Raw genomic sequence first — 24546 nt, 5'->3', positions numbered from 1 at the left:
TAATAATGTATTACCTGATGCAACTGTTTCACTTCAGCAGATGTTCGAAGTGCTCATCGTTTGCATCAATCAACTTCCGAAGACGACGAACAAACAAGCGTTGTACAGATTTTCGTGTTTCCACATATTGCGCACATGCTGCAGTAATACGTTCTTGCATATTCTCTCGGTCGTTGGGGGTTCCTGATACACACTTAAGTCGGGGAAATCAGCTGGCTATGGTACAGGACCACCTCGTCCTATCCACCTGTTTGGAAACTTGCATCCAGAATTGGTCTGGAGGCATGTGCGAAGTGGGCAGGGTATCTATCATTCTGGTCCACATTTACAGAAATATTTCCAAATCCAGGTCCTCTAGCAGAAACGGTAGAGTGTCTTCCAGAAAGGATGCATATCACTGTCAGTTTAATGTTCCCTGATAAATACGGACCTAGAAGGAAACAAAAGTTTAAATACATTAAAAGAGTAGCTGATTCAAATCACCAAATTGTGTATTACTGACAGCAACAGCACGCCTTAACGTGCATGGCTACAAAGCCGCCACGCAACGCACTTGGGGACTAATGTTTATGGTACAAGATGGAAACCAGTGCAGGATTATCCGTGGTTCCGCATGCATCGCAAGAATGCTTATTAGCACCCTGGAAGGATAGTGTTCACAGTTTACGATCCCCCTACCATTTCTCTTAACCAGCTGGAGAAGTTGTTATTACCTGACCAGGATATTAGTGCGGTTTTTCGTGGAGGGCGCTAGTGTAGTGTTTACATCAGTTTCTAGGTAAGCGCGGTGGGACAGGGGAACGGAGAGCGTCACTCTGCAGTGTATCCAACGATTTTCAAAAGTTGCAGTTTACATGTTATAAGTAGCCTAATCTGTTTCGCTTAATAAAGAACTCCATAAATTATATAGTTGTTATTGAATGCAATAATGGTTATTCCTGCAGTAAAGCAGATGTATTGTGGATAATGGCATATGCATGGAAATTAACAATTTAAGAACAAGATAGCATACAAGTGAGTTTCTACCGTGTATTAAGCAGATTATATATATATATATATATATATAAATTGATTACGTTTTATTTGATTTCATTATAAAACAGTAGAAATCTGTAAAAATTAATAAAAAGATGTAATGACTAAAATATTAATTATGGGTTGGTAGCTTAGATACTTGCGCAATATCTTGTAACTGTAAGTTTAAATCAAGTTAAGGCTCGCGATGCTTGTATTTGTTTTAATGTAGGTCTATCGATTGACAACTAAATTATTTTCTTGAGTTGTAGCCAAGAAAGAATTCCGATACGTTTCCACTCGAGAACTGTGGAAGTTCTCTCCGTTGGTCTATTGGCTAGCGCATGTGTCTTTGTTGTACGTGGTTCTGTGAGAGCCCAACAATTAATTTTACAATGTTTCACTTTCATTAATCATCTGTCTCCTCTAGCATAAAGAGCATAATCATGGGACGTTAAACTAAAGAAATTTCATTTCATTCTTTCGATTAATGTGAATCCTTTGGGGGAAAAGGAAGTGAAGAAGAAATTTTCCTTAATTTTTTAAAGGGCTACGGGATTGGATAGCTTGTCTTTCGGGATTGCTCTGTAAAACCTGATTACAATGTATCTTTCTTTTAGGATTATAATCGTAATCCAGCCTTTTGGTAAATGTAAAATAAAAGTATCGATAAAACATCAGCGTATGGGTAATGTAAGCATAAATATCATTGGTTCAATACACAATAAATTCACAACTTTTATTTATGAGAATAGAAATTCCCTTTGAACTCCCTCTGAATTTCTTTCAGACCCTAGGTCTCTTGTGACAAAGAATTAATTCTATTATCTGTTTTCATACACAATATAATTTTGAAACTTGGGAGCCTAGTGTTGTCTTTGTGTCTGTAATACGTAATCATTTGTCGATTGACTTCAGAAGACTGAGTTTAGTCCGTGAGCATAAGTTGCATATAGTTCAAACATATCAGATGTACGGTCTTGTTTAACAAATCCTGTGTGCACATATGAAATTCAAAGACAAAGGTAATCAATCGTTTTTAAACAGCTGTATTTTTATTTCAAGTGTAAGTACTAAAATGTGCTACTTAGATTTCCGGCCAATTGTTTCATCGCCGGTATCTTTGAGCAATGAGATAGCAGTGGAAGACAAACTTCGTTCTTCTAACTTGATATTTTGAAAAACTTACGCAAGTGGTTTTGTTACTTAAATACATATCTATTCACTCTAATCAATTTCAAAAGTACCATTAACTTTACAATAACATAATGAATAATGAATGTGAGAGTTACCCTGAAAATGTATTTTGAATTTCTTTTTTAATATGAAATTCATTTTTTCTGAATTTCACGAGCTATAAGAAATCAATTGTCAGGCTCCCCACTTTAAATTTTAATCGCTCCCCTACCGTCTCAATGTAACATTGGGTTTATTTCTTTTAAATATTTTTTTTTTCAAAATATGGTAGAAATACTGGATTTTTAAATTACCAAACCATGCTAAATAATGAAAGGTTAGATATCAGAGAAAGTTATCTTTATCTACCTTCTTAATTAGGGGCGGATCCAAATCTCCTTCGGAGGCGGTTAGATTATCAGTTTCTCTCTCAGCAGTCTTTTGCAGCACATCCGAAAATGATCTCAATGCAAATTTGTTACTGAAGGTACTGTCAATCGATCGATCACATGGTCCAAATTGGTAGCAATTTCGAAGACGCCTTATCTCAAAACTACACAATAGAACTTGCTTTAAACAATGAAAGCGCAGTTGCCAAAGTATAACTTTGATTCACAAAGATGACCTTCGAGGTTTCGTTAACAGATGAATTAGGAATTCCTTACACTCTAATGCTACGAAGTTCTCAGTGTTCCTTTGTACAACACTGAGGTTAGTTTATTCGCAAGTTATTGTCATATTAATATGGAGGGTGTATGTACGTTTTTTTTTTTTCAGTCCCTTAAAATGTTCTGAAAATAACTTCCATAACTTTTGAAATTGTGTTTGTCTTAACTTGAAAAATGAAATTTTGAGTTTTACGTCCCACGGTTATGCCGGTGAGGCTAAAGGGGACGGTGATAATGAATAATTGTCTTAACTTGAAGATATGCGTGAAGTGGTTTATTATGAACAGGACAAAAACGACTGTGATAGATTAATTACAAGTGATCCGGTTAGAAACACTGTTGTTTGCATTTTAGTTCCAAAATCGGCCGCCCGCACTCGTTCGCTGGTGGACTAATACCAAACATTCATCTTAACAAAACGTAAACAGGAACGCCAAAAATACGTATTACGTGCTCAATTTACTTTATTCGATCTCCAATAGTTTGTTAGTTATTAAACACAAATGAAAATTAGTTTAGTTGAATAAAACACGTTTTTAACCATCTTTTCAAGATTCATTTCTGACATTAAATTCCTCCATGTCAGGCGGATGAATTGCACTATGTTGCTCAACCAATATCCCACGATACACGTTCAGACCTTCACCTTAAAACAAAAGAATTGAATTCACTGTACCCAATCTTGCTATTTAAGTTTTACATAACATATTTAAAAACAATGTGGCTACTTGCCACAAATCCTTGCTCTGAGCAAAGTATTACACACTCGCATAATGTCAGAACAGTGTCTGCTGCCACTCTTTAATAAAACCCTCAGTAATTTCAGAATACTTGGAAGTAAAATGAAGTCTTGGAAAGATAAACCACGTCTGTTATCTCTGATTGTACCTGTAGTTTCAATTGGCTAGAAATAACATACATTTTTGGCAGCAGTTTGAAAATTGTGCCCTATATCGGAAATGTTTTCTCCGATTTTTTCATTTTGCAAGATCTATCGAATGAGGTATCAGTCGACCCATATTGCCATTTCAAATTTCCACACAGAATTATATCGGCCCCTGGCATACTTCCTTTACGTCGATATGGATCACTACTCCACAGTTACTCGTACTCAAACTTTTTTCCACGCTCTAAAACTGCACCTTTCCTCAAAGGTCTATATGAAACAGTTTTATTTTGATGTGAGTTTCATCATAACGCTGTAAACAATAAAATGCACTTTCTAAATACTAACTTCTATTTCCTGTATAAATAAGGGAGACTGTTACATCTTACAGCAATTGTGTCTGAGTAAAACACCTTTAGATTTAAAACATTTTGTTACACAAAAGAGCAATAAAATGATTTCCGAATATAGTTTTTATTTATAGCTTAATTATTTTTACTTAAAGCTGCAAGAAGTGAGCAATGTGCTTTGTGCTGCTTCCTTTTAACAGGATTGCTAATACACTAAGAAAGTGCAAGTCGAGACCACAGCTGGCTACTCCTTATGACTAGCGGATCATGGTCTATTCTACTCGAACAGAAGAATTCATTTTAAGATTTCTTTGACATCAGAGGACACGTAAAACCCTATAAATTCACTCAAAGTACGAGGAGCATACTGAAAGTCGTGAGCAACATGTTTTTACAACCGTAATCTTTAGTTGTAAGTAAAACCAAGTATATCGTCTCAATCTACAGACATTTCTTTCCAGACGTTGACGCCGATTGTTGCTAGAACGTAACCACAGGCAGGATTTCCAAAATGGCCTGCAGCGATGCTTCGTTTCGACACCGATGTGTTTGAATTCATTGTTAAAGAGGACCATTCTGCTTCTGAAATTCACCGCAGACTGCAGCGTGCCTATGGAGATGTGTGAATGGGTGCCAGCAGTGTTAGAAGATGGGTGAGACATTTTAAGGATGGAAACACGAATATCGAAGATGAGCCTCACAGCGGGCGCCTTTGAACTGCCTCCACGGAACGCAACAAGGTAAGGGTTGATGAGCTGATTAATGGAGATAGGCGTATCACTGTGAATGAAATCGCTGGAAAACTTGGTGTTGGGCATAGCGCGGTGGAAGAAATGATTCAATGCTCAGGTTATCGGAAGGTTTGTGCCCGTTGGGTCCTACGTTTATTAACCGAGGACCACAAACGTCAGAGATTAACCATTGCCCAAACCCTTCTTTAGAGATTTCGACATGATGATGACTGACGAGTATTGTGACTGGAGATGAAAGCTCGTTCCATCATTATGAACCTGAAACAAAACTACAGAGCATGGAATGGCATCACGTGAATTCGCCACCGAAGAAGAAAGCGAAGACAGTGCAATCAGTAGGGAAAATTATGGGAAGCATCTTCTGGGAGAGTTCATTCTGGTCCCTTGAGCCTGGACAAACCATAAATTCTGCCCGCTACACCCCGACACTTTTGACGCTCCGTCGTGCTTTGCGCGATAAACGTCCTGGAAAGATAATCCTTTTACAGGATAATGCGCATTCGCATACTTCACGTGCCACTATAGAGCAGATCAGGAGATTTGGGTGGGAAACCCTTCCACATTCTCCCTACAGCCCCGACATTGCACCCTCCGACCACCATCTTTTCAGTTTTGTGAAGGAAGAGATGCGAGGAGATACGAGAGAGCTACGAGATACTGGAGGATATTCGGTACGGAATGCGTCAGTATCAACGGGCAGCTAGAACAGAATTCTATTGCAAGGGTATTTTCAAACTTACAGAACGATGGGAAAAAACAGACGTGGAAAAGTGGAAGAAAGGTCTGTAGATTAAGATAATATATTTGGTTTCTCTTACAAATAAAGATTACGGTTGTGAAAAAATGTTGCTCACGACTTTTAGTACATTAGTTCCAACGTTATTTATAAAAGAACCACTAGCGGACACGTACACACTTTTATTAGTGATTGCTAAAAAGGAACGTCATATTTGTATTTAAAACGAAAGAAAAAAAAAACTCTTCAATCAGAAAAATGCGACCGATATACTCACAGTATCGTCCATTTTGAAGATTTTGATAGTTTTCACAGTGAGAAAGGATTCTGGTAAGTCGTTCCTCGAATTTCTATTCCCTGAAATAAATACATATAAACTGAGACAATAATAAAAAATTATATGATACATAAAAATGTAAAGCAAAATACATGACCAGGCTAGAATACTCGAAAGTTTTATTTTTTTCCTTTTTTGAACAAAAACACAAATTATTCGACTAAGCTAATAAAAGAAAACTTTAAATAGTCATCCCATTCTCAAAAACTCAAAATAAAGAAAAAATATAAAGCAAAATACATGACCACTTGGAAAGTCAAATATATATTCATCTCGTCATGTTGAAATGAAATAAAATCTTTCAGTTTTATGTCCCACGATTATGCCGGCAAGGCTAAAGGAGACTGTCATTATGAAAAATGAATGAAACGGTGGAATGAAGTGGGAAGAAACGGGAGAACCAGAGAGAACCCATACACACATCTCGTCATGTATTTTATTAGTCTTTCCCAGAACAAAGGAAAAAACTTACACGTTCAAATATTTCGTGTTGTGAACTAACTCTGCAATGTATCTGGCAAGATTAATATCTGTATAAGAAAATACCTTCTTAAAGTGACCACTAAAGCGTTCCATTGCTACATCAAAGGTATTAGAACACACACTTTCCTATATTCCATTTCACAATCCTTTGAAAGTGAAACCAACTAGATATTTTGAATAGGAAAACAGGAGATACGTAATTAGCAGCCGTTTAACGATTGAAACATTACCATGTCAGTATTAAAGACACACACACACACAAAAAAGGTTCGAACGGAAAATAGTTATTTCCAGGACATTTACGGAACTTTTGAATTTCACAGCACGGTTGTAAATACCAAAGAAAAGTGTTAAGGTACTGAAGATATAAAATATGACCAATTTTTCGATATTTCCAACAGTAGGTATCAGAACAGTGTGTATCACCACACGCACCTTCTATTAAACTTAAAAGTTCTTTGAATTATCGTTTCCTTCAGCAGATTGTAAGACTGACTTATAATTTAACTTGAGATCCGAACCACATGAAATCGAAACCACGTCTCCCTTAATGCAGGGTGCACGTCAACCACACACAGACTGGGAGCTACAAATTAACATTAGAGCATGATCTGATAGTGCTAGGATCGTTTATTACGAATATATATATACACAAATCTTACCTACTTCTGGAAAATAAATAAAATACTATGCTGTGTACCATATTGCAATTTAAAAAGTCACAGATCATGTGCAGCAACCAAAAGCACAAAAGCATTTCGTTATACTGTACTACAGTACAAAGTGATCATTTAAGGAGATTAGCAAGGTTCAAGTATTAGACAAAGATAGCAGTAGTTTAAAAACTGGTAGGGAGGAATGAGTAACACGTCAGCCACTTTGGAGATGGAATTATATATATATATATATATATATATATATATATATATATATATATATATATATATATATATATATATATATATATATATATATATATATATATATATATATATATATATCTACAGTGAAACCTCTCTAAAGCGGACAGCCATGGGGAATCAAAAATTGTCCGCTATAGAGAGGTGTCCGCCTTAGAGAGGTTTCAATATTTTATGACGTAAATTAGTAAACAAGGTAATACGCAATTTGAAAAATATTTTTGTATGAATCATGCATTTACGAATATTACAAAAATGCCTGAATTATCCTCCGCCACCCAATACTCTATGTTCGAGGCACAACATGGAAGTAAGATGATATAGTTCTCTGCTCTTTACACTTGCTACTACTTACTACATTTTCGGTATGTTGTTTTAATTTGTGAGTTAATTGCAGTCCAGTAGTGTCTTTTTTCAAATATATGTACCCGCTTGCCAAAAATACCAGACTTGTCTTCTGTTTGCTTACAGATTCTAGCGGAACAGTACCATAACGTCTCATCCCAAATTGTGGGTAACTGTCAAACACTTTTCTGTCTAAAACAGTTTGGGTGGGAGTGGATGCAAGCAAAGGACATGTGAGTGTTGTTAAACAGAAATTTTGTCTGGGTTGCTGAGCAGCCAGTTGAGGAGGCAAAATATCACAATGCTTCCTTGATAGCACATGTATGAATTACTAAAAAATGTATTTTTACTGCACTTTCCAACTTGTTTCTAGAGAAAGTGTCCGCTTTAGAGAGGTTTATCAATGTTTTTTCCTATTACGGTGTTTGGGGATTACAAAATATATCCATTACGGGAGGTGTCCGTTGGTAGAGGTTTCACTATATATATATATATATATATATATATATATATATAATTATACATCCCCTAAAAAAGTGTACAATACAAAGAAAATACATAATATAAACTATTTGTGTTTGGAAGAGTATATTGCGCGAATGGGAAACAAACCTATAGTGTGCAACAGATTCGTACAGCATGAAGTGTCCATTAAATTTTAGATTTCTTTTTAGGTTGATATTTGTCTTAATGGTTGCCTTGCATACGATTGACCTAGATGCTGACCAACTTTCATAGGACTGATGTGGGGATAGTTTCCATTCTTGGATTTGGATTGGATTCAGTTTAACATTCCTTTCAGCAGGAAAACTATATGAGACTTGGACCTAAAGCTTAACGTGCGATCCGAACTCCAAGAGCCCCTGCCGGGAATCCAACCCGGATCTCCCGTGCTAAAGGCGCGTATGCTATCCACAGCCACGAGGGAGCTCACATGCCATTCTCACTCGCGGACCTTCTAAACGTGCATAGGATTCGTCATACGTTGTTTGCAGACATTCCTGTCCAATTCGTTCCATAGCAGGGTTGGCAAAAACCATAATTTTTATTGAAAAAAGCAAAAAACCAGATTTTTTTGGTTTAAATAATTTACTCTATGTATTTATATTAGATATTAACAGAAATTAGTTTGTTTTGCCTTGGTGTTATTATGCAACAACAAGGTTATGCTGAAAGGAGTCAAATAAGCTTAAAGCGGAATACAAATCGCTTCTCGACTTACATCCAAAAGAAATTGTCCATTTGAACACGAAACCGGGACTAATTGGTCACAAATGCAATTGCCGGCTCACTCACGAAGGACTCCTGATAAAAATACGTTGTACTGATCTTTACATAGGCCTACTTGTTAATATAATTAAGAGTCATTTCAGAAGGACAAAAAGATAAACAATTACACAAGTAAAAACATTATACCAGAATTATACATCAATCGGGAAACTCTTGCCTTAGCCATTGGGAAAATCCTGTTATTACTTTAAATGTACTTGTATGTAAAATTTTAAGGTCGACGTATCATAATCACAACGCTAAAACTGAGGTATTAAATTACAAATTTGGCATGTAGATATCATTCAATAAAATTGGTCAAATCCAAGTTGATGTTGGAAGCTACGTAGGCAATTCATAAATTTTGCCAATTTCTATCAATATATTTAAACAACCTTGCTTCTTTATAAAACAACAGGCATTGATTCAATAGAAATGTATAATTTGGTTTCATTTCTAGGCTTAACATCCTTATGAAATACCAAGGTTACCACGGAGAAGACTTTCGCTTAAAGGGACACCTCGAATCGCTACTTGGTTTACACTTGAAAGATGGGTTGTGGTTCGATCGAGAATTGAACACGGGAACCCTTGACTAAAACGTAAAAAGCAGATAAACGTAATGCGGATGGTTTGATATGTGGAAACGTCACCATGAAGTTCACACGATTTAAAGCATTTTTCTTTTTTTTTCGTTAAACCAGTTGTTGTTGCCAATCCTGTTCCATAGTAATTCGATTGGATTGCAGTAGGTGGATTAGGTGGGCCATTCTATGGTTTGGAGCATTTTTTTCTCCACTAGGGACCAGGTGAAAAAAAATGATTTTCTTAAAAATCATTTTTGTTGATTTTTATTTAAATCGATTTTTTAAATTTAAATCAAATCTTTCTTCTCGCGTAATACAAGTCACGAACTGAAGATAAAACATTAGGAATTAATATGAAGTGTTAATTATACCATTTAAGTGAAAGTATTGGGCTTGAATTTTGAACTGATTGCCAGTCGTTAACTTATTTCAATCCCAAATAGAGAAGTAAAGGTTCGAAAAAAGTTTTTTTTGGGGGGAGGGGACTGTTTTTTTCTGCTTCGCTTTTTTGCTTGGGAAAATTTTGGGCTTTTTCCAAATTCTGCTTTAAATTGATAAAGCAGGTTTCGTTTCGTTTCTCTACAATGCAAAAACTCATTTAAGTAGTAGTGGATACAGATAATACTACAAAACCTCGAAAATAAACATGAATTTCGAAAACATATTTCAAACAATTTTAATTCTTAACACATTTTTATTATGAATCCCAAAAAAATTAATCCATGTATATAATAAGTTGCAGTTAAGTTTATCATATGCATTATAAGAAATATTTTTTATTGTGAATTAAAAATACAAAAACAAGGAAAAACTGTTACATGACATACAGAATTTATTGTACTTTGTGTGTGAGTTCAAACAAATAACACATCGAGAAGATAATATATTTACTGAACAAACGCACAAAACAAATTTAAGTTTCGACGCCGTAGCCTTCTAAAAAATAACATGTTCTTCTCTTTGTTTATTACGTATATCAAGTGGTACAATACGAAGCAAAAAACCTGCAACATGAAAGTTTAAGTTCATTGTGAAACTACGCCAACAACATAGGCAACCAACCTAACGTCTTTGTGGCACTGATCACGCCAGGATAACCTTCGGCTTCGTCCCCCTGCACACTTCGTTTGGAGCAAGAAATGCATAGACCACGTGACTACAAACCACAAATTTCTGACAAGATGGAGTAATAGATTGAGGTTCTTCTCATTTCTCTTCTCATTTTACATCCTCAGTTTTAAAGAGTGAGAAAGAGAAAAAGGTCAACGTGATAAAAACTAAATAAAGAGGAATATGCGAAATATAAAGGAAAAGAAAACGTGCGCATATATTGACAAATGACACATGCACTTCAAAGGAGACCACCTCAAATTTTGTTATGAACCATATATAATAACTGTGAGAATCAGCAAACCACAAAGACATAATTACACACAGTAAGTGTTATATAACACATATTTATTTAAACATATAAAAATGCTCGCAGAAAGCTGAAAATGTCTTTAAAATCTCAACCATAACTGAAACAAGAGATTACTTCTCTAATGTTATTCTTCGTAGCATCCATCTACATGGAGAAATGAGAAAGAGAGAACATCGTAAGAGATTCGCACGTATACAATATCGGAAACTGCTAAATGGAAAAAATTACAGTTTTTGGATGGGATTCGAACCCAGAACCATAGTTTTAGAAATCCCACACTCTACCGATGTAGCTAGTCTGACAGTAGTACCCTGTTCCTCCATCATTACCTATGAAAGATGGAATGGAGTCTGCAGAAAACTATATCTAACATGTCCACGACAGACCGCCTGTAACCTATGTCTAATTGGTACTTTAAAAAGCTAGTTCTACACGTGCATAGAAAAGTAAAATCAAATGAGTAGTTAGTACACATCACTTTGTCTGTCTCACTCTATCTCTGACTATAGAAATCGAGGAAGAAGAAAAAAGTATAGAGGTGAGAACACAGGAAGAACAAGCAAAAATATAAGTTGCAGGAAACTGAATATCAAGGGGAGAGAGAGTGAGACATAGAGACAGAGAGAAAAATAGAGGAACGGAGCAAACGATTTAATATACATCGGAAAAGAAGGTTCACAACTGTGCTATACATTTAATGTATTGAATACTCTGCAGGCCCGTCTCCACGGGGGGCTAGGGGGGCCGGGCCCCCCTAAACTTTGGCTGGCCCCAATAAAGGTTTCACGATAGGCTTGCAAATGAACTATAATATGGTGATGAAGTATAATATGATTGGGTCGGGCTCCCCCTAACTTCGGCCGCCCCCCCCGTATATTTTTGGGCTGGCTACGGGCCTGATACTCTATTTCTTCTAAATTGCTTGCTAGATGACAAATATTAATTTGTAAAAAAGTAGCAAATGCCCGCGTTGTCTTGTTTTCTTACTGTTTCAGTAATCGTGGAAAACGTGGTTTATGCAACATAATAAATTACTAATTTTCCCACAACAATCATGTAGATGTTGTTGATGATTTTGAGTTTAACGTCCGTTCAGCAGCGAGACTATATGAGACGTGGACCTACTTATTAACGTGGAATCCGAACCATATGAGCTGCTGCCGGGAATCGAAGCAACCATGTACTGTTGGTAAGAAATTTCTAAGCAAAAGAAAAAACTGATCAGCAAAATACAAAAAACGATAGTCCTGCAAACTATTACTTAAAGAGAATTTATTGTAAAATCAATACATCCATGTGGCGGTATCGTGTAGTCGTAAAGTGATTAGAAAACTTAATATTAAACTGTCGATCACATTGTTTTACTTATTTGAATTCAATGTCGTATAGATTCGGTTTTAGCTCTAGATTTCAGCGTTCTCACTTCGATTCTTAACTTGTTGGAAATATGCATTAATCGAAATTATAAAAGTATACGAAAGTTAACTAGCTAAAAGAAGAGAATAACAAAAATCCGGATTAGAGTATTACAATGAACATGTGTATTTTGTTTAGGGTTTGCAAGTCATAGCTTATAGGAATTATAAAAAAAAAACGTTCGTTGTGAAAGCACAAGAAAAAAAAGCAGAGAATAGACACAAACCTCAGGTGGGTTTGAACACGAGAAGGCTGAGGTAGTAGACTACTCTACTAAACCGCTCGGCTATATCTTAATTCTCTAGTACGTTTTGAAAAATATTGTCTAGAGTATTTGCACTTTACTTGTTTCTGTTTTGTTGTTTGTCATATAATGTATACGAGTGGCGAATAATAGAATAGAACTGTTTTAGACGAGTATGAACAAATTTCCCAGACAAGTTGTAATCTTATATGTATCTAAATTGCACAAATAAATCAGATTAAATCTGTAAAGTGCTTCGGGGGTTTTGATGGAAGTTAACTGTTGCATAGTTACGAGCTTTTGTTTATGCCCACCACTCGATGGAAGTTATGTTCTTGAAAGATAGTAACTGCTACTATATTCTAATGTATTGGATTTAAAAAAAAAATGGAAAATATTTTGTTACTAACAGTGAGTGAGTATTTTTGCGTGCAACAACAGTTGATTACAGGCACATCTACTTCTTCTGCGCATGTCTTTCATAATACGACGTCATGTATAGCAATATTGTGCATTATCCTATATTCAAAGACGTTTTTAGCACTTTTACTTTTGTGTAAGAATGGCGCAATATGATCATTCTGTACGTGAGAGTGTTATCGCTCTTATTGAACATGCGGGATTGAGTGTTCCTGAAGCAGGCGCTCGATTAGGCGTGCATCGTGCAACAGCGTTCAGATGGTGGAAAAAAAATATGAGGAAACTGGAAGTCTAACTCGAAAATCTGGAAGTGGTCAGCCACGAGTGTCCTCACCGACACAAGACCAACGATTAGTTGATCAATGCTGTCGACAGCCTTTCATGTGTGCCCGACAACTGCAGCAGTCTACCGCCTTTCCAGGTGATGTAACTACAGTCCGACGGCGACTTCGGGTCGCAGGCTTAAGGTCCTTCCGGGCTGCTGTTAAGGAGAGATTGACAGAAGATCACAAAGTCGATAGACTGGCGTTTGCAGAGCTAAATATTACTTGTCACTGGGACACTGTTGTCTTTACAGATGAGAAAATATTTTCCACTGGAAACTTTGGGCCAACACGTGTGTATCGCCCATCTGGAAGACGGTTTGATCCACAATATATGGCCCGTTCAGCGCGAATGGGTCATGTGACGATTCACCGTTGGGGATGGATATGCGAGACTGCAGGTTGAGGTGGTATCCATCGAATTATAGGCCTACTTAATGGTAAAAAAAATGTTGATCTTCTCGACTTTATGCTTCCTGAAATAAAAGCACATGTTGGCGACGACGTACTCTAATCCGGATTTTTATGTTATTCTCTTCTTTTAGCTAGTTAAATTTCGTATACTTTTATAATTTCGATTAATGCATATTTCCAACAAGTTAAGAATCGAAGTGAGAACGCTGAAATCTAGAGCTAAAACCGAATCTATACGACATTGAATTCAAATAAGTAAAACAATGTGATCGACAGTTTAATATTAAGTTTTCTAATCACTTTACGACTATATACCGCCACATGGATGTATTGATTTTACAATAAATTCTCTTTAAGTAATAGTTTGCAGGACTATCGTTTTATGTATTTTGCTGATCAGTTTTTTCTTTTGCTTAGAAATTTCTTACCAACAGTACATGGTTGCTTCGATTCCCGGCAGCAGCTCATATGGTTCGAATTCCACGTTAATAAGTAGGTCCACGTCTCCTATAGTCTCGCTGCTGAACGGACGTTAAACTCAAAATCATCAACAACATCTACATGATTGTTGTGGGAAAATTAGTAATTTATTATGTTGCATAAACCACGTTTTCCACTATTACTGAAACAGTAAGAAAACAAGACAACGCGGGCATTTGCTACTTTTTTACAAATTAATATTTGTCATCTAGCAAGCAATTTAGAAGAAATAGAGTATCAGGCCCGTAGCCAGCCCAAAAATATAGTGGAGACGGGCCTGCAGAGTATTCAATACATTAAATGTATAGCACAGTTGTGAACCTTCTTTTCCGATGTATATTAAATCGTTTGCTCCGTTCCTCTATTTTTCTCTCTGTCTCTATGTCTCTCTCTCTCTCCCCTTGATATTCAGTTTCCTGCAACTTATATTTTTGCTTGTTCTTCCTGTGTTCTCACCTCTATACTTTTCTCTTCTTCCTCGATTTCTATAGTCAGAGATAGAGTGAGACAGACAAAGTGATGTGTACTAACTACTCATTTGATTTTACTTTTCTATGCACGTGTAGAACTAGCTTTTTAAAGTACCAATTAGACATAGGTTATAGGCGGTCTGTCGTGGACATGTTAGACATAGTTTTCTGCAGACTCCATTCCACCTTTCATAGGTAATGATGGAGGAACAGGGCATTACTGTCAGACTAGCTACATCGGTAGAGTGTGGGATTTCTAATACTATGGTTCTGGGTTCGAATCCCATCCAAAAACTGTAATTTTTTCCATTTAGCAGTTTCCGATATTGTATACGTGCGAATCTCTTAAGATGTTCTCTCTTTCTCATTTCTTCATGTAGATGGATGCTACGAAGAAAAACAATAGAGAAGTAACCTCTTGTTTCAGTTATGGTTGAGATTTTAAAGACATTTTCAGACTTCTGCGAGCATTTTTATTTGTTTAAATAAATATGTGTTATATAACACTTACTGTGTGTAATTATGTCTTTGTGGTTTGCTGATTCTCACAGTTATTATATATGGTTCATAACAAAATTTGAGGTGGTCTCCTTTGAAGTGCATGTGTCATTTGTCAATATATGCGCACGTTTTTTTTCCTTTATATTTCGCATATTCCTCTTTATTTAGTTTTTATCACGTTGACCTTTTTCTCTTTCTCACTCTTTAAAACTGATGATGTAAAATGAGAAGAACCTCAATCTATTACTCCATCTTGTGAGAAATTTGTGATTTGTAGTCACGTGGTCAAGGCATTTCTTGCTCCAAACGAAGTGTGCAGGGGGACGAAGCCGAAGGTTATCCTGGAGTGATTAGTGCCACAAAGACGTTAGGTTGGTTGCCTATGTTGTTGGCGTAGTTTCACAATGAACTTAAACTTTCATGTTGCAGGTTTTTTGCTTCGTATTGTACAACGTTGGCTTCGCATTCGGAAGGTCATGGATTCGATTCCCGCTGCCGACAATCCTGACTGGGGTTTCCAGTGGTTCCCTCAGTCCTGCCAGGCAAATGCCGGGATGGTACCTACTAAAACAGGCCCTGGCCGATACCTTCCCAAATCCTTTCCATGTTAGATATCCAGTATAAAATAGCCTCTGAGCTGCATCTGGTGATTGTTAAATAAAAATCATTCCGTCGTCAATCTGTTGTAGCCTATAAGTTTATTATGTCTGACTTCTGAGAATTTCATAAACATTCGTACTAGAGTAACAATGAAAAATTATTATTTTATTACAATTTAACGTACAGTAGAGCGTCGATTATCCGAACGTCGGTCAACCGAACGACCGCTTAACCGAACTGTGTACTCGCTCGCACCTGTTTCTCTCCCACCCTACCGTCCATCATCCCCCTCACTCCCAAACCAAGTTTCCCACAGTAGTCGCCGCACTGAGCCACCGCTGGCGGAACATTGCTTCTAATGGGGCCTTCATAAGGCGCTGCTGGTCGGCCAAGCCGCCAGTCGCTGTGTTTCAACAATCAGCACACTTATGTCGGTTTGGCACTGGCTGTAGAAGTAGCGGCAGTATCAAAGCTGTTCACAGCAACAGCTGCGCCAGCTTAGAGTTGAGGCGTGCCGCTCCGCGCATGGCAAATAAACATGTACAGTTCGATTATCCGAACAAACCAGTTTTCCGAACACGCATGTCCCCCAATTACTTCGGATAATCGACGCTCTACTGTATTACTTTAAATGACTGAAAAAAATGCAATATTTGTATGGGACGCTCAAAAATCATCTAATTTGTTAATGCACCTCTCGTTTCCGCATTTGCTACCCCTACAGAAACTTCTTTGAAATGGAACAGAAATGTTGAAAATGTATTTTCTATTCATTTATTACATACGTAATAATCTGTTACCACCTATCAGGTGCTTCGGACCTGCAAAATCGGTAAAGTCCCAAATTCTGTAATGTACTGACTGTTTCTTAAGCTTGTTTCGAGTCAGGGAAGTACTGAATTTTCTGTTCATGGATCATATGCGTAATACTGTTCATCTGAGCGTTTGGTTTCCAAGGCTCTGGAATATACAAACACCATCACGGTTTACCCAGTACTGAAGGTTTCTGAATTTTTAACAGGAATTCAACATGTCATTACGGAACTTTCCCTTTAAAAAAGAAATACTACGAAATACATTTAAGTCAAGCACAACAAACATGAGTGAGTGGTTAGATTTTCTGCTTCTATTGGGAAATTCGGGATTCAGTCCCGCATTCCACCATTCCGACAAGTTCTTAATTCCATCTGTGAATGTAGAGATAGTGGATGTACTGTGTGAATCCTGGCTGTTTCATTTCTTATGTTTTAAATTGTTGTTATTACTAATTACAGCAATGACGGATTTCCGAAAGGGGTTAGGGTGGGAGTTTCTTTCGGTCTGAAGCCTGTTCTCCGAAATTACGTAATTTCTAAAACAAACGAAATTTTAGTTGTGTCTTTACTCAAACTTCAAGCTCCCCTCAAATGAATATCAGGCGTTTTTAGGAAAAACTAACCATTAATAAGAGGAAAAAAAAAAAAAAAAAAACTCCCAAAACACTTTTCTAAATCCGACTGATTATTTGTATAAAATGGTATTCAAGGTTACATCCGGAAGATTATTGCTACATTACACAGCTACAATATAACAAAAATGTGGAAGTATGCTCTGACGGATATATTGAAAAACATAAGTTTAAGTATATGCTAGAAACTAGTGTACTAAGCTCTAAAATATGAAACACGAATAACTAAAAATGAAATGCTCTAAAGAAAAAAAAATGTCGATAACTCCGAAGTTAAAATAAAGTTATATAGCCTCTAAAATTGCTCTCAAATACTACTACTTAATGTTTAATTCATAAAACATGTGCTCCATCCATCATGGTGAATTCTAGAGAGAAATATGGCATTTAGGTCATGAAATCTTGTTTAACTATAGAGTATACTATAAGAAAGCTATTTAGATAGAAAAATCATGAAAATGAAGAAAAAAAATCCGTTTTTTTCCTTTTTATGTATACATATATATAAAACATCAATTCAAAAAAGCCGGCTATTTTGCATCTCTAATTCCAATGTTTCTTAAGCACTAAGGAAAATATACGGCGACGTTTATCAACATGATACTTTCTTTTAACAAAAGTTACTCATGTTTGGCCAAGGGATATCTATTAAAAAAAAGATTGCGGCACGAAATACATATAAAATACGCAAATTTCGCCTCAAGTTATAAAATCTAAAAAAGATTTAAGTTTCGGAGAGGGAATCGGACCCCTTTATAAATACGACCCTATTATCTGGGAACAAACAGACTCGCACACAAAAGAATTTTCGTCTTAAATGTCCATGATGATTTCTCGTTGGAATAGTTAACGATTTAAAAACCTTATGTTACGAAGATAAAGCAGAATTCCTCCGTTACCCGTTCAAAACGGGATTTAACCTAATCATCCTCTGCATGAAACACTCGTTCTCATACTGTGCTGTACATACATTTGCATCTTATTGTATTATGATTATCTTTCATAATTAAAATAACACAACAGAGACTGGATTTTACTTATTTGCACTTCAAATTAATTTATTTCGGAATTTGATTTAAATCAACGATTTTAAGAATCAAGTGGTTTAAGTCAGACTGATTTAAATCAATCCATCCTGCTATGGACTCCACACAACGTTTACAAAGAACGGATGTGCTTTGGAATATTGCCAGGTTGCAAACCGAGCCCTGTACCAATCAGACGCGAGTCAGATAGTTGTGTCGTTGAAGGATGTTGTGATAACGGTCTTTTTTATGTTTCTCTCAGTTTTCACTCATTGTATTCCCCGAAGGAAAAAAAAAAACATACAATTGCCGCCGAACCCCCTTTATGCTTCACAGTGGAAGATATGCGCTGAGGCTGCACGCGTTCTCCGAAAAGACGCTGCAAAAACTGATAGCGCTATCTTCAAAAAAATTTAGAACCTTGATTCATCTGTGGTTCCTGCTAGAGCTAGTACTTGCTCATTCCGTAACACTTTCCCCTTCATTTCAGGAAATAAGTGTCTTACTATGGATTTTTAACTTTCTCTTCTTCTAGACACACTGTATAGATATACCTCGCATGTAGCCAACAACAAACTTCTGTGAGAGTTGGTAAATTTCTCATTTATACCGATAATGTAATCCTTCTCTAACTTCACGAGTTACCGCATTTATGGGGCCCTAAATCAATTGAGTTTCGTCAAAATCCTCCGAATACTTCAGATTTTAAGGAACAGTTTTATTTTCGTCCACTAAGGTAACGATATATATAAAACTTTGCAGTATGAATTAACAGTATAAAATTCGCTCCTATAGAACACCTCACTCCAAAATTACTGCTAACCAGTTGTTATTTTACAGTTATACCAGTGCAATCTGTGTAACATTTCTACAAAATACTTGCAGCTTTCCTCGAGCTTTTACATTAAACAAACTACAAAGGAAGTCACTCAGAAAACATAGGGAACAATATGTACTCATCAGGATACGTCAAAGAGCTGAGAATCTCATCACTGTAACTTCCTCCGTCGTGGAGTCCAATTATCGGTCATTTTTCGAATAACACAGCATAATGATTCGCAAAGTGCACACTACTCCTGTTTAACCTTTCGGAACAGAAGGATTAATTAGATGTTTTCCTAGGCGTGAGTACGTAATTCACTACCAATTACTGTATTCACTCACAATACATTACTTCCAACATAAATATAACAGCAAGTGTGTAGTTCTGTCAGTTACTTTAAACAGAACCACTAAAGTTCTGATCGTAAGTCGACTTCTACCTAAATATCTTTACGTAGAAAATTTTACTAATATACTTACAATAACGTCCATTTTGAAGATGCTGATAATAATTTTGAAAAACTGTCTTCATGTCTTCAACTCCTGAAATAAATATAAAACTGCGACTTACATTTGAGAAAAATAAGGAAAAAATAAATGATGAAGTGATTTCGAAAAAATACTTGAAAACTGAATACTTTTGAACACACACGTTTGTCTAAGCTTTAAGAAAGTACCCATCTATCCAATTATCAAAAACTCAAAAATACTATAACAACCTCATATTATAGCTGGTAGGTGGTCTTCTGATGCGCTGCCGGCATTTTAGTCTTTACAAGGGTATGTCACATCGAGTTCAGTTCGTATTTGATATCTCAATAAAGTTATTAGGATGCTCTTTTATTTCGGTGGTTTGATTAGCCGCTCATAATTATTGTAGCAAGTCTGAAGTGCAGTATCTCTGAGTTATATAAGGTATTCGATTTAAGTGCAGAGCAGATGTTCGGCCACAGTAATGTTTTCATCTCGTGTCTTCACATACGGAGTTTTGCTCTATACCGTGTTGTTTGTTCAAGGTATACACTACTATATTTGCAGCTGATTTTGTAAACTCCGGGGCCCCTGAGAGTTGCTCGATCCTTGACTATACGCCATTTCTTTATCTCGTTGGTGGGTTTGTAGACTGCTTTTGTCCTATATTTTTTAGTATTCTCCTAGTCCTATCGTTCCATCATTGGAACGTATAGCATAACTGCTATTTTTGTTACATTTTCATCACGTTCTAATTCTGCTCTATTGTTTCTTCTTGCGCGAACGTTCGTCTTTTTGTCAGTAATTTCCTTAAATGTACTGCACCGTATCTGTTGTTTAATAGTGTTTGATATGGTTAATTTCAGCATTGATGTATGTATCAACTGAGATCCTAAATGCTCTTTTAATAAGTGTCAATACTAGTATTTTCTTATGGGGCAGGTAGTGATGCGAAGGAGCACTGAGATATAAGTGATTTGGTTTTCAAAATACTTGTCTTAATTTCCCATCGTAAATTGAATACTGTAATATTCCAACCACATGTTAGTCATCAACAGCAGCAAGCAGACGACAAACTGAAGAAGGAACATTACGCTCACCTTTCTTTCCGCTGCTCTGGGCCTATCTTCAGAAGAAATTCACGAAGATACTAATAAAGAATGAAACCAAGTTCATACAATAGAAATAAAAAAAGGGCAATCTCAGCACTTGAAACCCAGTCAACTGTATCTTGCACATGCTATCTTACTATGAACCACGATTTAAAAACAAAGTTTACTAAAAGCACTAGACTATAAAACAAATTTATTTTAGTCTGTAATAACGATAATAAAACTATTAAAGAGTAATAAAAATATGTTCTTGATTCATTTTGGATAGATATCGAAAAACTTTAATTGCACCTTTTATTCCATTAATTTCTAAGATAGCGCTCTTTCGCAGTACTCTTACTTTTACATTCGTGCTGATACTGATTAGTTTTAAAATGAATGCACTCGTTGTGAACTAAATTGTAAAGTCAGTATTTTCTTTCTTTGTAGGAAGAATTTAACCACAGTGAATCTATCACCTACAATGATGAGCACATCATGAAATTTTTCAATTACTATGCACGACAAGTACCAATGCTTACCGTACTTAATTTTTATATAATTGAGTATTTGGTCTCATGTTTCAAAGTTAATAAAAAAGTCGATGACATTCTAATGATTGCTCATTGTCAATGACATTCTAGTAAAATGATTCAAACCAATCCTAACATCCAAGGCTCATTAATAGAACAATACTAGGTCTATCTTTTGGATCTTCATTGGCAAACATTGAAATTATTACCCAGATACAGGATTACCAAATACAACTTTTAATAATTACTTCTCACGGACAACTCACCTTTGCCTTGAAACACCAGATTTCACTATATGAACTAAAGCCAGCATTTAAGAATTTGATTTAGCATTATGCCAACATCAAATGTTTCACATTTATAAAATACAAGCACAAACGAGATCTCAGGAAACTGACTGCTTTTTCAATCTTGTGTTTAGAAATTCAATGACGAGTTGCCAACTCCAGCCTATCTTTTCAAAAACCGAGGAGGTTTACCTATATTCTTCAATAGGCTTACATCTCGCTACTAGAAAACCAGTTGAAATCACATCCTAACTACAGACGGTGTTAATTCATTGTTAACCTGCTTCAAGATATGAAGCATTCGAACGGATTATTACAAATGCTCTCAACTTTCAAACACCCATTTGGAAAACTTGACAATCGAACACGGCGAACCACCTGGCTAATTTGATTTTAATTTTACTTTTCAACTTCAAAATTTACAACAAACTATAACCTCAATGAGAAAGCTTCTAAGGCACGAATAAAACCTGTTCCCTTATTTTTCTGACGAACTTAAACTCTTCGTTCCCATGAACAGCTGTAGTAAAATGCGACGTTCAATGAGTGAATTTGTAGTAAAAACCACTGAAAGACAGAAGAACATTAGATGCGGCAATAGCAATTGTTTTCTACGCAGGAACTTTTTTTTCTTTTCAATGTTGCAGAATTAAATTAGTTTAAAACCACGACAAACATTGAGACCTGGTTATAATCCTCCTTCAGCATAAGCAATTGATGAAATACTGCTAGATCGTACTGCAGAAGAAATCAACGTACAGCTGAGTGACTTAAGTCCAGCAGCCTTGCTATAACATTAGATGGTTGGGCCAGTGTTCGAAATGATCCAATACAAGGAATTAGTATCCATACAGGAACAGTGAATGTGATCCTGCCCCCCCCCCCCCCCGAAAAAAAAAATAAAACAGCAAGAAAGTATACCAGCTGTAGCTGACTGCAATCACAGAATGTGAATAGAAGTTTGGGATTAAAGTTTTCGCAGTGGTGACAGACGAGAAAATAAAAATAAATAAATGTAGGAAATTCTTAAAGAAAAACACCCGCACATTATTAAGCAGGGGTGCTTAGCTCATCTTTTAAATTTAGTTGAAAAGAACGTTTCACCTCAATCAGTTCTCAAACATATTGTTGAAGTAGAAAAATATTTTCGAAATACACACCAGGCTCATGGATGGCTGAAAAAAAAATGAAAAAAAAAAAAAAAAAAAAAGACTGATGCTGCAGATGCTGATAACACTCGATGGGGTTCTTATCCTAACTGTATCAAGACGTTTATTGTCGACTACCACAAGTGTAGGGAAATACCTCGATAAACGTGAAATTGGTAAATCGAAATGAAAAATGTTAGATAATGTTGGTAATTACACCAAGACTTTGCATTTGGAGAAACAACTGAAAGTTGTTGCTGCTGTGCTGGAAATCCTCATGTGAGTCAACAATCTTATCACGTGCTGTTGAAGTGTGGTTCGATTTAATAAAAGAAGTGCTACAACCATATCAGTCATTTTGAAAAGAGATTTAATCAAACACTCCAATACTTCCATTTTTTTTTTTCCAATATGATGGATCCTATTTACATGGGACATCGCTTGAATAGTGACCAAGAACGCATAGCATAATGGATTTACGAAAGAAATCCGAAATACCTTAAAGGAGTTATGGATTTTCAAATTAATAATACTGAGTATTTCGCCCCATCTATGTTCCAAGTAAGCGTTATAAAGCAATTTCCTCCCGCAAAGTGGTGGAGAATCACGGAAGTAAAAGTAGTGTTCAAAATTGCCATTCTTTACACCTTCCCCTTGCAGCTATTCTGTTATATTCAACTGTGAATGATATCGCTTTTACCAATTGTTCTTTCCGTGTTCTTTTTAAATATCGTATTCCACTTAACTTTCTTTCGATATACCTTTTCTTTAGAAATTGAATTAATGATTCTTCTACTTTACCATCGTCACAATACTAATTTTCTTCCGTAAATCCATGTTTATTCCACTGCATTGGAATTCTAAAACTAAGCATTTTTTTCTTATAGGAAATACACACCTGTCATGCCAGCGATTTTCGTCTTCCTATTATTATGCACTACACTCTCAAACCAACGAACTTGAATTTCAACAAATTGGTTTATCACTTGCACGATTCAAACCTATAACGAATTATGAAGACAGGGAATATACATGTAAGTAAATTGACGCCTCAAACTTTCAATCAATCAATGTACGAAGATATTAAAGTACAAATTTATTAAAATGCGTACAAAAATTAAACTGTATCATTACTTACAAAAAAAATCAATTCTTGCTAAAATTACAACGCACAGGTCTGCTTATTAGTTACTACAGCGCTTGTCCCGGGAGGCTAAGCATTATCAGCAATTCGCTCCCACGTACGTGAAAATGTGTATGAATGAAAGAACAAACAAAACTGTGAGAATAGTAATTTCAACAATTTTCTAGAACTTAAAGCGATTTAAGATAAAACCATATTGCCATGATCTATAAGTAACCACGTGCTAGCTGTAACAACTTCAGACAACCACGAAGACGTCGTCAACCATCGTCAAGTAACTAAGATCAATGAATTAAAAGGAACAATGCAGGATAAAAGCCGCCACGGCACCGCAGAAAGCATCAATCTTCACCGATTGATCGTCACCTTCACAACTCTTAAGCAAATTTAATAATCCTGCAATCCCACACTTCAACTCCAATATCAACCGACACGCAACAGCTCATTTCTACTGTTCATAAGCCTCAATATACACCTAATTATTCGTAGATGCAATACTCACACTCTCTACACTGCCACAATATAACGTTTCCCCACCAGTCAACTATCGGTCAGCCACAAGCACTAGCAGTTTTAATTGCAAATCTCTCCCGAGTAAATCAAAATCCACCCTCAAAACCGATCTAACCAAGACAATAAACCAAATAGCTGAACTTGAATGGTCGCACAAAATACTATGAAGGATAATTTTAGGCACAATGAAGAAAAACGAACAAACGAAAAAAGCACATCAGAGGAAAAACGAACAAAGGCGCGAAAAAATA

General features: G+C 36.2%; 1 long non-coding RNA gene across 12 annotated transcripts in view; it reads right to left on the bottom strand.

Moving 5' to 3' along the window:
• Positions 1–24546, bottom strand: part of LOC145673922 (uncharacterized) — a 61778-nt gene that overhangs the window by 17471 nt on the left and 19761 nt on the right. For 6 of the 12 annotated variants that reach the window (XR_014128859.1, XR_014128860.1, XR_014128851.1 and 3 more), the window contains 2 exons: positions 19589–19651; positions 15–430 (listed from right to left, as the gene is read on the bottom strand). This is a non-coding gene — a long non-coding RNA (uncharacterized LOC145673922). Of the gene's footprint in view, positions 1–14; positions 431–5859; positions 5940–19588; positions 19652–23536; positions 23640–24546 lie in introns of all 12 variants that reach the window. The other 6 variants (XR_014128854.1, XR_014128855.1, XR_014128858.1 and 3 more) reach the window with 4 other exon arrangements.

The sequence above is a fragment of the Thermobia domestica genome, chromosome 17 (assembly GCF_964235325.1).
Source record: "Thermobia domestica chromosome 17, izTheDome1.hap1.1, whole genome shotgun sequence".
In the NCBI taxonomy this organism is placed as follows: Eukaryota; Metazoa; Arthropoda; class Insecta; order Zygentoma; family Lepismatidae; genus Thermobia; species Thermobia domestica.
Note: the sequence above shows the minus strand (reverse complement) of the source record. Positions and strands in the feature narration are given on the sequence as shown.